The sequence below is a fragment of the Lactuca virosa genome, chromosome 8 (assembly GCF_052849685.1).
Source record: "Lactuca virosa cultivar CGN04683 chromosome 8, Lactuca_virosa_CGN04683_v6, whole genome shotgun sequence".
NCBI lineage: Eukaryota > Viridiplantae > Streptophyta > Magnoliopsida > Asterales > Asteraceae > Lactuca > Lactuca virosa.
Window position 1 is genome coordinate 93,104,825 of NC_136433.1, and position 18,491 is coordinate 93,123,315.

An 18,491-nucleotide genomic window follows, 5' to 3' on the forward strand; every position below is an offset into this window, starting at 1 on the left:
TTCTCTCAAAGGGCAAGAACGGTACTGAAGAAGAAGAAGAGTTGGATCTCTCTGAATGTGATCTAACAAATGATGAATATGCGTTAATGGTCTCTAATCCCGAGAAGTTTGCTCGCAAAAAGTTTCCCACCTCCAAGAACCGAAACTGTCAAGGGAGCTACAGTTCTGAAAAGGCGAAAGAGGAGGTTAAAACCGCTCCTCAGCAAGAAGAAGCGAAGAAGGAGAACAAGCTTGTAGGTGACTCCGGATATGACTGCAATTACTACCACGACAAAAATCACATTGCTAAATATTGCATGTTGAGGAAGCTGGATGAAAAGAAGGATGGAGAAGATGATGAAGCATACTATTTACGCAAGCTGGAGGAAATAAAGAAGAAGAAAACCTCTAATACTTCAATGAATGCTTTAATTGTGCAGGAGAATATTGTTGATGATGAGTTTGGAGGAGTGGAGATTTGGTCTACCGACTCTGAGGACGAAGAAGTTCGCAAGCCCTCGCATGGCAGAGCTTTTGTGGCGAAGCAAGATAATGTTGAGTTTGCTGGAAGGTGCTTAATGGTGACTGCTGGAGTATCACAAATGAGAGGCTACACAACGGATGACGGATCAGATGAGGCGAAGGAAAGAGAAGACAGGTGCTTCGCTGCCAAACCGATGGGTGAGCGGATCAACGAATGTGATCAGTTGATCAAGAAGGTACAATCTATCCTTGAATCACTGAAAATACCAGTAAATGACTATGAAAAGGAATTAAACGAATTAAAACTCAAGTTTTCAAGTTTAAGTGGTAGTCTAAAACAAAAGCGCCTAGCAAATTCTAACCTAACTGATCAAATCAGCAGGGTGTCTTCAAAGAGTGAGGAAAGAAGGGTGTGGATAGAGCAGAAGGAAGTGGAGTTAGTTAGGGCAAAGACGAAATAATTTATTTACAACGTGACAATTTGAAGCTTTTGAAACAAAGAAATATTTTTTGCTTGATTGCTAAACGCTTATATACTAATATTACTCAATTGCATCTAGATTGCGAGATAGGCAAGAAGATTCACAAAATGATGTTTCCCTTCCTTGAATTAAAGGAGGACGAAGTCAATGTCGATGGTTATAAATGTGAATCTATTGTCTCTTCGGATGAGATTTCCGATGCCTACAGAATCGGTCTGGAAAAAATCGAGTCCTTTATCAAGTCCAAAGACCATAAGGACATGCTTAAAAACTTATTGGATGAAAATGATAAATTAAAAATCAAGACCGAAACCATGCAGAAATTTGACTCATTGAGTACCAAATTAAGTTTAGAAAATAAGACAAATGTGGAAAACACTTCTGAATTTGACGAGGACAGTGATATGAGTGAAATATCTGTAGAGGATGAAGTTGATTGTTCAGAATTTGTCAAAAGCGAATCTACCAAAGGTCTTATATCTGAAAATTCTGTTGAGTTCGCTCGGGTATCCAAAGACAAAGTCAAAGTTCTGAAAGAGAAGGCTGTGGTATATCAAAAGGTACAAACAGTACCAAATCAGGTATACACCACAGCAGGAGTTACTCATAAACACACCGCCGAACTAACAGCCTTAGTAAACAAAGACAACGCAGGCGACTGTGATGATTATTTTTGGTCTGCTCCAATTGACAATGCAGACGAAACTGTCGGTTTATCGGAAAGAACCTCTTGGAGAGTAAACGGAAGATATGTGGCAGAACTACTCAACAAGCCGACAAGCTTTGATGTACCTAGCATAAGTGGTACTAAAGAAATTCAAAAAGAATCAGTAAAGACAACAAGCGAAACCACTTCATTGAAGAGCGAAACTCATGCAGAAAGACCGAAGCCGAAAGAAAATATTCACAAGTCTCAAAAACAATTGGCTGAACAAAAACGCCAGAGGAACAGAAGATATCAAAAGAATCACAATGAGAGAAAGCAGTTTTGGCAGTCCCAAAACTCAAATTATGTTCGCAAAGAAAATGTGTCTAATTCAAAAGCGAAAGTAAGCTCACAGACTAACTCAGGTCAATGCTCACACTGCAACACTTGTAGTCAAAAGAACCGAAAGAGCAGTTTCAGTCCTAAATCCCATCTTCCTCCATATCAACCGAAGCCGAATCCAGTCAAGGACGTTAAAGGGAAGGGAAAGTTAGTCTCGGACTCTGAAGAACAAGAAAAGAAGACGACTGCTAACCATAGGAAACAAAAGAAAGTTTTTGTTAAGAATCAAAATAAAATTCCACAATCTGATTCAAACAAAAAGAAAGCTAACAAAATTAAAGTTTTCACAATAAAAAGGAAAGACGAAACCACATTAATAAAACGAACATATATGGTTGATCTTTCAATTGCTATTCCCTTTTCTATATAAGGCTCACGAGGACCCAAGCAACTTTGGGTTCCTAAATCTGCTTAATCTTTGCAGGTTATCAGTGACGAGCAGTTCGACGACGAATGGTATATTGATAGTGGCTGCTCGCGTCACATGACAGGGAGACGGGAAGAGATGAGGGAGTTTCGGGCCCTAAAAGATGGTGGATGTGTCAACTATGGGAACAACCCATATGGCACAATAAAAGGCTATGGAATGATGACGAACATAGATTTTTTCCATTCGAAAGGTGGCCTACGTTGAAGGATTGCAACACAATCTCGTAAGTGTCTCGCAATTGGTTGTTGGAACTGGCCTGAAGGTCTCATTTGATGAAGGATCTGCGATCATTAAAAAGAAAACTAAGACAGTTCTGTTGAAGTCCCAGCGCAAAGGCGAAATGTATCAATTAAGTCTAAACCCGATACGAGGGAAGCCTTCTGTATGTCTTCTAACGAAAGCTCATTCTGATTAAAGCTGGCTATGGCATCGAAGACTCTCGCACCTTAACTTCAAAGACATCAACAAACTGGTTCTTGGTGATCATGTGCGAGGACTGCCACTTCTAAAGTTTGACAAGGAACATTTGTGTGTTGCATGTGAGATGGGAAAGCAAAGCCGGAAAAGTCATCCCACACGTGTTAACACAAATATCATCGAACCTCTTGAGCTTCTACACATCGATCTATGCGGTCCTTCGGTCATAGAAAGTATCGGTGGTAGTAAATATATTCTTGTAATAGTTGATGATTTTTCACGTTTCACCTGGGTTTTCTTTCTTAAACAGAAATCAGAGGCGACTCCTAAGCTCAAAATCTTTATAAAGCAAGTGGATATTCAACTGCGAAAGGTGGTTAGAAATGTCCGAAGTGAAAACGGGTTGGAATTCACAAACCAAGAGTTTGAAGAATTTCTGGCTGAAAAGGGAGTAACTCACAATTTCTCCGCACCCTATACTCCACAACAAAATGGTGTAGTTGAAAGGCGAAACCGTTCGTTGTGTGAAGCCGCCCGAACCATGCTCAGATTCGCTTCTCTACCTCTGTACTTCTGGGCTGACGCAATTTATGCTGCTTTGTTATACTCATAATCGAACCGTTCTCAATACGCGATTTTCTATCACACCGTATGAAATTCTGAATAATCGCAAGCCTAATGTTAAATTCTTTCATGTCTTCAGTTCGAGGTGCTTCATCTTCCTCTCTAAAGAGAACCAAACCAAGTTTGATGTGAAGGCAGAAGAAGGGATTTTTCTTGGCTACTCTCTTACCTCCAAGTCATATAGCGTTCTGAATAAAAGATCAAAGAAGATAGAAGAAACCTACTATGTCACATTTGATGACAATTACGTGAAAAAACTTCAATCCAGCGAAAGTTAAATGGAGGAGATCTTTCCACAAACAGGTCAAGTCACGGCTTCTATATCAAATATGTTTGAAGAGTACATGTTGCTCTTTGATGAACCGGAGAATGCAATTCACTCTGAAGCGAAAGCGGCTGATAACAAAGTTGAAAACCTGAAGGAGATAATCAACGAAGCTGCAAAAGCCATGGAAAGCGAACCTCAAGATTCTAGCACACCTCAGCATCGAAGCGAACCCAAAGGTCCAAGCGAACCCAAAGGTCCAAGCAAACCCAAAGGTCCAAGCGAACCCACAAAAGACCGCACCACTTCCAGGGGGAGGGTTCGTCTACATCAAATCGACCTGATTTGCCCTTCCAGGGGGAGAACCCATCTCCAACAACGAACTATGAAAGTCCAATTGAGGGGGAGAATTCTGAACCTAATGTTAAAATTGTTTCCTCATTCGACGGGGAGAATAGTAATACGAATGATGACGACACTCAGTCAGAATTTGAAGAAGAAGTCAATGCCGAATTGGATCCTGCTTATGATCCTAACTACCCTCCTCTCACAAAATGGACAAAATATCATCCGAAAACTCAAGTTATTGGTGAATCATCTGAGGGAGTTCTTACACGCTCTCAACTGAAAGTGAAGCAAATGGCTCTATTCTCTCAAGTGGAGTTCTGCATGTTTAATTCGTTTTCTCCAAGATTGAGCCAAAAACAGTAAACATTTCACTTGATCACTCTGATTGGGTACAGGCTATGCAAGACGAACTCAATGAGTTTGAGCGAAACCGAGTCTGGAGACTGATTCCTAAACCAAAGGATGCATCTGTGGTTGGATTAAAATGGGTATTCCGGAACAAGATGGACAAAGAAGGGAATGTGATACGCAACAAGGCAAGGCTAGTGGTTAAGGGATATTGCCAAGCAGAAGGTATAGATTATGAAGAAACCTTCGCTACTGTAGCAAGGTTGGAATCAGTTCGGAAATTTCTGGCATACGCTACTCACAAGAATTTTGAAGTTTTTCAAATAGACTTCAAGTGTGCATTCTTGAATGGAGAACTAGAAGAGACTGTATATGTGGAGGAACCACCGGGTTTTGTGAACGAGAAGTATCTTGATCATTGCTATATTCTGGACAAAGCGGTTTATGGTCTAAAGCAAGCTCCTAGAGCATGGTATGAAACATTAACTCACTTTCTTAAATTGTCAATTCAAACAAGGTTCGGTTGACCCAACCTTCTTTAACAATAAAGAGGGTAACCATTTAATGATCGTCCAAATCTATGTCGATGACATCATGTTCGGTTCTACGAATCCTAGCTTAACGGCTGAATTCCGGAAGTTGATGGAGACTAAATTTGAGATGAGCTCAATGGGTCCGATTAACTTTTTCCTTGGACTGAACATAAGACAGGGACCAGAAGGCATATTCATTAATCAGGAGGCTTACACGAAGACTCTACTGGCGAAGTTCGGTATGATGGAAGATTCTAGAGTAAAGGTTCCAATGGCATTCGGAACGAATCTAACACCATCTCTGGAGAAACCAGCTGCTGACATGACCCTCTATCGTCAAATGATAGGGTCTCTAATGTATCTAACAGCTAGTAGATCAAATATTATGTTTTCTGTCTGTTATTGTGCCAGGTTCCAAGCTAATCCTTGTGAACCTCATATGGTGGCTGTGAAAAATATCTTCAGGTATTTGAAGCAAACCTCGTGTCTCGGTCTTTGGTACCCTGCGAAATCAGGCTTCTTTATTCAAGCATTATCTGATGCCGATCTTGGAGGATGTGGTGTAGACCGAAAGAGCACAACTGGCGGGTGTCAATTCCTTGATGGAAAACTCGTTAGCTAGAAATCCAAGAAAAAAACGTGTGTCTCTTTCTACGGCCGAAGCTGAATACATCGATGCCGCGTCTTGCACTTCACAGGTCATATGGATACAAAGTCAACTTAGAGACTATGGCCTAAACATGAAGAAAATTCCCCTCTATTGTGACTCAGAAAGCGCTATTCGGATATGTCACAACCCAGTGCAACACTAAAAAACGAAACATATAGCACTGAGACACCAATTCATCAAGGATCACGTAGAAGATGGTAATGTTGAGATCCACTTTGTTCGATCCACTGATCAATTAGCTGACATCTTCACGAAGGCCTTACCAGAAGCAAGTTTCAATAAAAATACTCCAAGGCTTAGGGATGATGGAAGCTGAATCAGTACCGAAACCCCTTTCGCCTCATTAAAATTGGACAAGCGAAATAGAGCGAACGCTCGGTCTATTTCGGTTCCAGATTTTTCGGGAACCAAAATGAACCGAACGCTCGGTCCATTTCGCTTCATTATTTCTAAGGTAAAATTTCGGTTGTATACTTTTGTACACTATGTATATCTTTTCTCAAATTCATTTTCTGTTTTTATTTCTTTTTAGAAAAATTCATAAAATCCAAAAATATTTTCTTTTCTGTTTTTATTTCTTTTCAGATAAATTCATAAAATCCAAAAATATTTTCTTTTCTGTTTTTTTTTTCAGAAAACTCAAAAAATTCAAAAATATTTTATTTTGTGTTTAGTTTTAATTTCTTTTCTTTTTCCAAATAAAATCAAAATACCAAAAATATCACACTGAAAGGACTCATGGACGACTTCCAATGATGAAGTTGGGACAGGTATAACCCTCTTTATCTTTGTACTAGCTAAGTGTCCCTAGAAGCATGCTGTTGTATGTTGTCCTCAGCCTCGACGACTCTAAGTGAAGCCTTACTGATTCAATATATACAAATTGTTTCTTTCCAATAAGGCTGCTAAAATCACTCAAGTCATGAGCTACCTTACTCTTCTCATATTGAGTTAAGAGTTTTCTGCTCGGTCCTTATTATATAGCAGAGGTACTTTCAGTTCTTTAACCACTTTCACACTTTTCTCCATCACATTTCGGTTAATAAACGTAACCCTTGAGACTCTCAGAATTTACCACTGAGGTTTACGGTTACACAACATCTGTGTTCATGATCATAGTTTCGTTTTACCACGTACTATGTGAAACCCAATATCCAACACATACAATGAATTGACGGTGAACAATTACACGTTCTAGTTTTCACCCAAGTATTAACGAAACCACTTTAGTGGGAGGTACCACGAAATCTCTTTTTATTTTTGAGCGATCTTTATGAAATTGTCTAACACCAAGACTTTTCTGCTCAAAAGATCCAATTTATTTTTTGAGATTCCTACTATATCACCAAGTCACTGAAAATTGATCAAACCTACTTGTTTTATAGGCTACACCGGTCTCACAAGTACTTCAATCAACTTTCGGTCTTATATCAAGTTCTGTAGTTCGATTGAAGCAAAAGCCACCCTAATAACCGTATACTGAAAAGATGCCTTTCAATGCTTCTTAATAAGCATATGATCGTATTTCAACGGGAAACCACAAAGACACTTCAAAGTCTCTCTAGACTTTGAAGGAAGAGATTCGTGCCCGGGATCCACAATTTTATGTCTTCTTTGACTTCACTTATATCCCACAAATACTTTGTTTTATTTCTTTTTCTTTGGCACACTCTTGCACGAAGATCTTTATGATTTTCCACAAGTCTTAATCATGGTACTAATGGCTATTTCTCAGATCTATAGTTTCGGTTCAGTGCGTTATGATAATAGACTATGTTTGGGAGCGAAGGCTAGTCAAATGAAAGTGAAAGAGAGAGTCTACATTTCAAAGGGAATTTGAACCGTTTTAAAATTGATAAGGCGGTGAATGGATAAGACTTTGAAAGGCGTGTGAATTTGAACCGTTTCCTTTTGTCACGCCGCCTGACACGATTGACACACTTTTCGGGGTAACAGTTGTCAAATCACGCTTTTTCAGGCGTCGATTCAGAAAATCACGCAATCATCACTATAGATTTTTCTCTCTCATGGTAATCGTATAAAGGATTTTCTCACCTCACCTTTACCTCTTTACCACTTACAAAATCCTCTCGAGCATTAAATGTCAATTTCTCTCTACGGTTCATCTCCTTCACTTCAAGCTTCATCAATGGCTAACTCGTCTTTAGTTCAAGAACAAAGCGCACAATCCTTGCTTCTCACTATCAAGCTGAATCAAAACCTGATCATCGATCTCTCTCCGTTTCAGTATGATCCTTATATGCTTCAGGTGGTTGAATGCGTCAAATATTCACCACTCGTGATTGCACTCACCAAGGTTGAATCTGTTCTGATGGCTGTCATGTCTCAAATTTATTCATCGGCTTCATACGACAAAGCTAAGGAAAGGATTTTCTTTGAGATTTTTGGTCAGAAGACTTCGATTTCAAAGGTTAGGTTTTGTTCACTGCTAGGGCTAACCATCAACGACTCCATGATCAACCCAGATTTGATTAGCACGACTCAGCTTTTCACCATGTTTTACGATATGGGGTACACCAAAGTTCTTACAATAGTAACAAAATTCAAGAAGTCATGCCTTCCTCCACAATGGAATGGTCTCTTTACTCTTCTTTTCAAGGGATTATCGGAGAGAGTTGCAGGGTCTGACGGGGCAAGCAAAGCATTTATGACTCTTCTATATGGTCTTTACTATGGGATCAACATGGAATATGGGTCTATTCTCTGGACTCAACTGGTATAAAGTCTAAACTCATCTTCTCGTTATTCCGATATCTCATGTGGCAGGTTTTGGACCTTAGTTACTCAATGGGCAATGAAGATATTCCACATTCCAGTAATGGCAGACTCTTTGATGTCATCAATCGCTACTTTTCACACAACAAAGATTATTGTTGCCGATCCATCCAAATTTCTGTACATTGGTTCAATTCCTGAGACTATGTACAACTGTGTTTCTGGGGAAAGCAAGCTCATTAGTGAATACAAGAAGCTTCCTCCTACGGGACCGAGGCAGCTAACCCCTGAAATCCAAAGATCGCTGGATGCCGCTGATAATCCAGCAAAACGAGGGAAGAAGGCTGATCAACGAAAAACCGAGAAGGAAGGACCATCATCTAAAGATGCTACGCCTAAAAAGCGAAAGTCAGAACAAGCAGCTTCTTCCGCTCCTAAGAAGCGAAAGATCAAGAAGAGGGCGCCCAAGCCAAAAGCTCAGTCTGCAAGTGATTCAGACTACGTTCCCTCTGACCCACAACCCGAACAAGAGTCAAGCGAAAGTGAACAGTCTCACGATGAGAGTTCCCTCCGAGGAGCTTTGCCTCCCCCTTCACCGACTCATCAGGTTAACCAAAAATCACCTCCTTCCTCTCCTATTCGCTCTGTTCCTATCACTATTGCTCCATGCCCTCCTCCAATCTCTTCTCTAACTGCAACTTCTATACCAATACCAACCCCCTTATTTACCAAAGTTACCACCACCACCACTACTACAGCCGAACCTCAAGTTCGTGTCAATGTATCTGTAACGCCCGTGTTTCTAGGCAAGGCATTAATATTGACGTAATAGTCTAAGTTAACCTTTGTAACTCATTTTGAATAAATGAAAAGGAATTATGTGAATATTATGTGAATTATGTGTTTTATGCTTAATTACTAGAATTTAATTAATTAAGAGTAAAAATGAGCGTCGAAAATAAATATTAGATAAAGCCGATATCTATTAAGAAAGTTGTAGTGGTCGTGACAAGGAATCCATATATATAAAGAATACTGAAATCCGAGTTATAACGAAGAAGTTATGACATGTCGAAGTTTCGCGACAAAACCGGCACGGTGCCGAATGACGTAAAAAGTGAGTTTTTGATAAACTACTTTTTAGCTTTGGTGATCTAAATGAAAGTCTTAGTGTTCGTTAAACCGAGATTATGTATAAAAAGAACACCCAAATCTGACTTCGTATGAGGAAGTTATGATTTTTCTAAGTTTCAGCTTAGCAGTAGACAGCTAAAAACTCGAATTTTAGATCGAGTGATTTTTAGCTGACACGACCTAAACGAGAATCGAAGGTCTCATCGATAGTAGTACAACGGTAAAAAGACAGACGAAAACGAACGTCGGATGAAGAAGTTATGAATTTTTAACGGATTTCCTGTCCCGGTCTATTAAAAATAATAATATTAAATTCAAAATTATCCGACGAAGTCTAAACGAAAGTTGTAGAGCGTAATTTTACCTACGCGTGCATATAAAGAACGTAAAAAACGGAGCCCATATGCGAAAGTTATGGATTTTAGAAGTTTTGGCTCAAAAATCGAGAAAAACACGAAATCCGAGGAATTTCGCATGGACAGACTTCGGCCACGTCACCTGGATTCTCACATGCATGCCACGTGCTCGTTGCTGATTCGACCGAAGGGAGGCCCAACCAAAGCAGGCCGCGTGTCGCCTCGGGTCCGAAGGAGCTTAGTCACCGATGTGTTGTGCAGCCGAGACTCCGACGCGTGCACAGGTGACTCCTCGCATCCGAAGCCGCCTCACCTCGCACCGACGCGTGTTGCACCAGGTGTCCGAGCCTCGCACGTGCGCGCCACCTGCCCCTCGGATCTGCTGACATATGTTCGCTTCTCAGCCCTCGGATCAGAAGCCTCGCCCCTATAAATAGAAGGGTGCGAGACCTCCCGGGTATATTTTGGAAAAGTGTCATTTTACACCCCTGACATCCGATAGTTCTTCTTTTGACACTAATACGTGTCGGGGTACGGGAGCGTACGAGAGTACTTTATTAGTATTTTCCCTATACTTTTTATTTCGAAGAGCTTTGGAGTCTTCGTTTCTTTTATGAAGTGAGTGGACGAACTTCATGTGTCAGTGTTTCCTTTCACAAAGTAAGTGTGGGAATTTCGTAGACTGCCTAATGAAGTGTGTCGGTAATAGACCACTACTAGGTATGTCTGGTGTTATGATGCCGGATAGGGTGAGTCTGGAGGTAAAATACCTCACGATATTCAGATCACTGCTAGGCAGAGTTCGATGCTGGATAGGGTGAGTTTGGAGGTAAAATAACTCACGATATTCAGATCACTGCTAGGCAAAGTTCGATGCTGGATAGGGTGAGTCTGGAGGTAAAATACCTCATGATATTCGGACCACGACTAGGCATTGTTATCCAGATAACTACCCCAGACTTAATTGTCTTGTGGTTCTTTCTTTTACGAACGAAAGTTCGTGGTGAAACTTATTCCATTGCTCTCATTTGATGTCTTTATCGATCCTCGTTTGCTGCTAGGGAATTTTCGAAGCAGCTTTGTCAGTTTGTTGTTCATATCGATCCTTTAGGCTAGATCTTGTAAGATCATTGTATAGAATCAGTACGTGGGGATCGACGTTCGTTAGTGCTTGTAGTATAAACCTCGGGCATCAATGGACTTCGCGCCTATTCCTTAGGATAATCCTTAGGAATGAAGGATAGATGATTCTTAGGGTAGATCCTTAAGATTAAAGAAGATAATGGGGATGGGTAATTGGGTTGATTGTTTGGTGATTAAATATAATAATTATATTATTGTGGGTTGATAACCCTATGTACTCACCAGGTTTCCCAACCTGACCCACTCAAGCTTATTTGTATCACAGGTATCGATACGAAGTGGCTTTACACTGACAGATTAAAAAGAGAAGTAGATCACTAGTGTAAATGAATGCAAGTTTTGTTTATGCTTATGTTTTTGTATTGGCAATGACATCCCAATGGTTTAAATGTATAAAATACATTTCTTCGAAAATGATTTGATAACATATTTATCATGTTTTTCTGGGAACAAATTCCTCAACTCTTTTAATGAAATGATTACTCTGATTTTATTTTAAAAAGCATAAACGAAATCGGTCTTTTTTGGCCGAGAAATTTGGGATGTCACAGTTGGTGTCAGAGCATTAGTTTAAGCGAACTAGGAATTTGTAGGATTTCTAGACTTAAACTTAGAATGCTAAGTGATGATTGTGAGATGAGTGTCTACCATATTTTAGACACGAGCACTAGTTTATTTTAGGAAAGATGCCTACAATGCTTTTATGTGCTAAATGCTATATGTTTGCCATATATGCCATTATTTGTTCGGATCTATGGTATGTTGCCGACCGGATCTGGAAACTTTATGTGTGTAGGATTCTAAGCGTATGATTACAAAATTAAAACTAACATGTAAACGTTTCGAAGTGATAAGGAGATTTATACGTCTATCGTAAATAAAGCTTTCCTATCTTAAATTCTCGCCTAAGTACACCGAGCGTCTGCTTGAGTGTACCAAACGTTATGGTGAAGACTCGTAGAGAATTAAGTAAATGGAGGGCTTATGATAGTGAATGACACCTATTGGAAGATATCGTAAGAGTGGTATCTTGCCTTTAGAATGTGTCTGATAAAATAACGGAACGTTTAAAGGGGTACGGTACGTCTGAAGTACACCTTCGATTGGCAGGATGATGGAACGATTGGTGTAATTCTCGAAGTTGTCCTATCGTCTGGAATTTCCATCACCAACCAAGTTGAAGTAGAATTGATGATTGAAGATACGCATGGAAGAAGTCCTAGTAGAGTTTAGGAAAATTTTATGATTAATTGGACACATTCGTATGTGTTAATTTGTTTTGTGATTTTAGGACTTGGGGACTGCGAGACAATACTTGGGACGAGTATGAGTAGGTGTGAATAGTAGTAGAGATCTATACTACTGGAAGCACATGACTCACACTTGGATCAGGGAAAGTCACAAGGTTACCACGAAGCTAGTAATTGATTTCGTTTTTGTTCAAGTATGTCGTTACCATCGTTTCGGTAATGACTAAGAAGATGATTGTTATTCCGACCCTAGTGGTCATATTAAATTGAGTCCGACTATGATGAGTTTATTACGTGGTTCAGAGAACCAAGTTCGATGTAGCATTTGACTTAAGCCAAATTGAAGTAAAGGATGATCAAAGCGATCAATAGAAGTATCGCGTTCGTTGTTAAAGAAGTTGGTAGTTAGAAATGATACGTGTTGAACTGTGATTGTATCACATTAGAACATGAAGGAAGGTATAGTCTGTTCTGGAATTTGTCTCTAAGAGACGTGAGTCTAAGCATTGCATCATATGATGAAAGATCATTAGAATATGACCCATCGGTCTCTTACAATAAATGAAGGAAAGTACTTATTCTAAGAAGAAGAAGGAGTCCTCAATAAGGATTTATTTTGTAACTCGAAGGTTACGATTGAAAGTCCTACGGAGATCTGAAGCTTTTTAGGATTAGCTGGATATTACTGAAGGTTTATCCAAGGCTTTTCTTCGATCGCTACTCCATTAACAGCTTTGACCCACAAAGGAGCTACTTATACTTGGAATGAGAAGCATAAGGAAGCTTTTAAGAAGCTAAAGAAGAAATTGTATGAAGCACCAATTCTTTCTTTGCCTGAAGGAGTTGATGACTTTGCAGTTTATAGCGATGTACCTGGAGTTGGGTTAGGTTGTGTTCTAACCCAAAGGGATAAAGTGATAGCATATGCATCGAGGCAATTGAAAGAGCATGAAAAGAACTACCTCACTCATGATCTAGAGTTGGCAGCGGTAGTATTCGCCTTAAAGATATGGAGGCACTATCTTTATGACACTAAATGCAAACTTTTCACTGATCATAAGAATCTTCAATATCTCTTTAATCAGAAGGAATTGAACATGAGACAATGACGCTGGCTAGAGTTACTCAAGGACTATGACTGTGAGATACTCTACCACCTTGGTAAAGCAAATGTTGTTGTTAATGCTCTCACTCGGAAGGTAAACCTTGAAAATAAAAGGCCACGAGCGTTGAGAATTGAAGTTTTCTCGACAATTGTGGAAAGTATAAAGAAAGCTCAAGAGGAAGCTTTAGAGAAAAATGACCAAAAGAAAGAACGTTTGGGCAAAACATAAGTGTTCGATACAAACGGTCAAAAACTGAAGGTATTCCAAAATAGGATTTGGGTACCTAAGACGGGAGGAGTAAGAGATCTTCTGATGGAAGAAGCTCACAAGACCATGTACTCGATTCATCCCGGCAACACAAAATGTGTAGGGATCAAAAACCCTACTACTAGTGGCCGACGATGAAGCTCAATGTTGCAAAGTATGTGGCTGAGCTTGTAACATGTGCTAGGGTTAAGGCACAACATCAGAAACCGTATGGGAGTTTAGAACCTTTACATGTACCCATGGGTAAATGGGAAGACATCACCATGGATTTCGTGACTAAACTGCCCAGAACAAAGAACGGTCACGACATGATTTGGGTGGTCGTTGATCGCTTCACTAAGAGTGCGCATTTCATAGCCGCCAACGAGAAATGGTCTATGGATAAGCTTGCGAATTCTTACGTGAAGGAAATTGTGAGGCATCACGGTGTTCCATTAACGAGTGTATCAGATCGTGACAGTCGTTTTACCTCAAGGTTTTGGAGGAGATTATAAAGTCTCGTCGTGGAAGGGACTTATAAGATTTGGTAAAAGGGGAAAGTTGAGTCCAAGGTTTATTGGACCGTTTAAAGTTCTTCAGAGGATCGGGAATCAAGCTTACAAGCTAGAATTACCGGAAGAACTAGAGGGTATTCATAACACCTTTCATGTGTGTTATTTGAGAAAGTTCATGGGAAATGTACCCGATATAATTCCAATTTCTAAATTAAGGTTGGATGAAAACAAGAGGTTAATTGAAGAACCAGAGGCAATTGTTGACTGTAAGACTACGAAATTGCGACGCAATATGGTCGATTTAGTGCTTGTGCGTTGGAAACATACGAATGGGCCAAATCTCACCTGGGAAACGGAGAGTGACATGATGAGTCGCTACCCGCATTTGTTTGCTGATGTGTGATTCCGGGGACGGAATCATTCTAAGGGGGAGAGAATTGTAACGCCCGTGTTTCTTGGCAAGGCATTAATATTGACGTAATAGTCTAGGTTAACCTTTGTAACTCATTTTGAAGAAATGAAAAGGAATTATGTGAATATTATGTGAATTATGTGTTTTATGCTTAATTACTAGAATTTAATTAGTTAAGAGTAAAAATGAACGTCGAAAATAAATATTAGATAAAGCCGATATCTATTAAGAAAGTTGTAGTGGTCGTGACAAGGAATCCGAATATATAAAGAATACTGAAATCCGAGTTATAACGAAGAAGTTATGACCTGTCGAAGTTTCGCGACAAAACCGGCACGGTGCCGAATGACGTAAAAAGTGAGTTTTTGATAAACTACTTTTTAGCTTTGGTGATCTAAATGAAAGTCTTAGTGTTCGTTAAAACGAGATTATGTATAAAAAGAACACCCAAATCTGACTTCGTATGAGGAAGTTATGATTTTTCTAAGTTTCAGCTTAGCAGTAGACAGCTAAAAACTCGAATTTTAGATCGAGTGATTTTTAGCTGACACGACCTAAACGAGAATCGAAGGTCTCGTCGATAGTAGTACAACGGTAAAAAGACAGACGAAAACGAACGTCGGATGAAGAAGTTATGAATTTTTAACGGATTTCCTGTCCCGGTCTGTTAAAAATAATAATATTAAAATTAAATTCAAAATTAGCCGACGAAGTCTAAACGAAAGTTGTAGAGCATAATTTTACCTACGCGTTCATATAAAGAACGTCAAAAACGGAGCCCGTATACGAAAGTTATGGATTTTAGAAGTTTTGGCTCAAAAATCGAGAAAAACACGAAATCCGAGGAATTTCGCATGGACAGATTTCGGTCACGTCACCCGGATTCTCGCATGCATGCCACGTGCTCGTTGCTGATTCGACCGAAGGGAGGCCCAACCGAAGCACGCCGTGTGTCGCCTCGGGTCCGAAGGAGCTTAGTCACCGATGCGCTGTGCAGCCGAGACTCCGACGCGTGCCCAGGTGACTCCTCGCATTTGAAGCCGCCTCACCTCGCACCCACGCGTGTCGCACCAGGTGTTCGAGCCTCACACGTGCGCGCCACCTGCCCCTCGGATCTACTGACATCTGTTTGCTTCTTAGCCCTCGGATCAGAAGCCTCGCCCCTATAAATAGAAGGGTGCGAGACCTCCCAGGTATATTTTGGAAAAGTGTCATTTTACACCCCTAAATCCATATTTCTTCCATTCCAACTTCCCCCAAAGCCCCGGTATTATACCAAACACCCGAAATACATTCCAAAGTGCCCGAGAAGCCCGAGAAATTTATCTTTTCGGTTTTGAAGCCCAACCCACGTAAAGCCCGGTTTCTCAATAAAACTCTCGGTCTTATTAGAAACGATCGTTTTAGGAAACGAAGTGATGCCCAATTATCGTTAAATCAAGTGAGTGCATAATATTTTCATCTTACACATAGACATGAAGTATTTTATATAAATTACGTGCTATGTGTGCATATTATATGTATACTTGCTATCTAGGATGGATGAACCATTTGATACATGTTTTAATTGATTTAAACTGTATATGTATTTTATATCTACAAATATGTTAGGTAAAACATGGGTAGATGAATTGGATGATGTGTGATGAAATAAAAATTGATGATAGGTATCAATATTTAAGATGATCTAGTCATCTAGCAGAGTATAGACAATGACCACAGATTACTCTAGATAGTCCAGTGGAACGTTAGCAGACTCGTAACCGGTAGGTATGTTTGAACTATATGTTCATAAGGTGTTCTCGAACTATATGTTCATTAGGTGTTTTTAAACTATGTGTTCATCTGATAGTTCTTCTTTTGACACTAATACGTGTCGGGGTACGGGAGCGTACGGGAGTACTTTATTAGTATTTTCCCTATACTTTTTATTTCAAAGAGCTTTGGAGTCTTCGTTTCTTTTATGAAGTGATTGGACGAACTTCATGTGTCAGCGTTTCCTTTCACGAAGTAAGTGTGGGAATTTCGTAGACTGCCTAATGAAGTGTGTCGGTAATAGACCACTACTAGGTATGTCTGGTGTTATGATGCCGGATAGGGTGAGTCTGGAGGTAAAATACCTCACGATATTCAGATCACTGCTAGGCAGAGTTCGATGCTGGATAGGGTGAGTTTGGAGGTAAAATAACTCACGATATTCAGATCACTGCTAGGCAAAGTTTGATGCTGGATAGGGTGAGTCTGGGGGTAAAATACCTCACGATATTCGGACCACGACTAGGCATTGTTATCCAGATAACTACCTCAGACTTAATTGTCTTGTGGTTCTTTCTTTTACGAACGAAAGTTCGTGGTGAAACTTATTCCATTCCTCTCATTTGATGTCTTTATCGATCCTCGTTTGCTGCTAGGGAATTTTCGAAGCAGCTTCGTCAGTTTGTTGTTCATATCGATCCTTTAGGCTAGATCTTGTAAGATCATTGTATAGAATCAGTACGTGGGGATCGACGTTCGTTAGTGCTTGTAGTATAAACCTCGGGCATCAATGGACTTCGTGCCTATTCCTTAGGATAATCCTTAGGAATGAAGGATATATGATTCTTAGGGTAGATCCTTAAGATTAAAGAAGATAATGGGGATGGGTAATTGGGTTGATTGTTTGGTGATTAAATATAATAATTATATTATTGTGGGTTGATAACCCTATGTACTCACCAGGTTTCCCAACCTGACCCACTCAAGCTTATTTGTATCACAGGTATCGATACGAAGTGGCTTTACACTGACAGATTAAAAAGAGAAGTAGATCACTAGTGTAAATGAATGCAAGTTTTGTTTATGCTTATGTTTTTGTATTGGCAATGACATCCCAATGGTTTAAATGTATAAAATACATTTCTTCGGAAATGATTTGATAACATATTTATCATGTTTTTCTGGGAACAAATTCCGCAACACTTTTAATCAAATGATTACTCTGATTTTATTTTAAAAAGCATAAACGAAATCGGTCTTTTCTGGCCGAGAAATTGGGGATGTCACAGTATCTGATACGGGGGCACATACTTTAGGGACTGAAACCCCAATCACCACTAAACCTCTATCTCCATATATCTCAAACGAATCTGACACCGTTCTCGGTGGGGAGGATGTTAACTTTGATTCCTTCTATTATAGCCCCTATAGAGTTCAGAGTGATGATGATGATGATGCTCCGATCACGAAACAGAATTTAAAGGGTCTTAACGAGAAACTTGACAAACTGCTTTCCTCTGCATCTTCCTCTTCTACTACTGAATACTCTGATGCAGCGGTCAAGGCCCTGTTCTCCACTCTGGTCAAAGAGCATCAGGACTCGATTGATAAAGCTTCCAAAGCTGTGGATGCTTCTACTGCTTCCTGTCAGAAAGCGACCAAAAATGTCGAAAACTAATCTCGGATGCTCAAGTGTTTCTGGATTCTCTCCAAGCGGCTGCCGAAAAGAATGCTAATATGGTGAATGCTACTATTAAAAGTCTCACCGCTTCGCTTCAGGATGAGCATAAGCATTTTGAAAGCATTCGAACGGGGATTCAAACTGATAATGCAGAGTTCGTTTCTTCCGTCAAGTCTCGTATTGATCAACTTTAGATTGAGTTAGCTGTAGAAAACAAAATTATGGATGAACTGGCTCGTCGTACTACTCAGCTCAAAACTCAGACCTTGAAGCTCAATAAGGCGACCACGGAAATTGATAATCTCAAGTCTGAGCGAGCCGTTATCAAAAGTTGTGTTAGTGATGCGCACTCTCTTCTGTCCAATCTTCTAGAGGCACATGATTCGGTTCTTACTCTCACCGTCCAACGACATTTGGCTGAGAAGCTAAGACCTGCTCTTGACATGTTGAGCTGTATCGAAGGTGTTCCGGAGACTACTGTCCCTCCGCAACAAGAGGAGAAGCAAGTCAGGGTTAACCCTCACAACCTC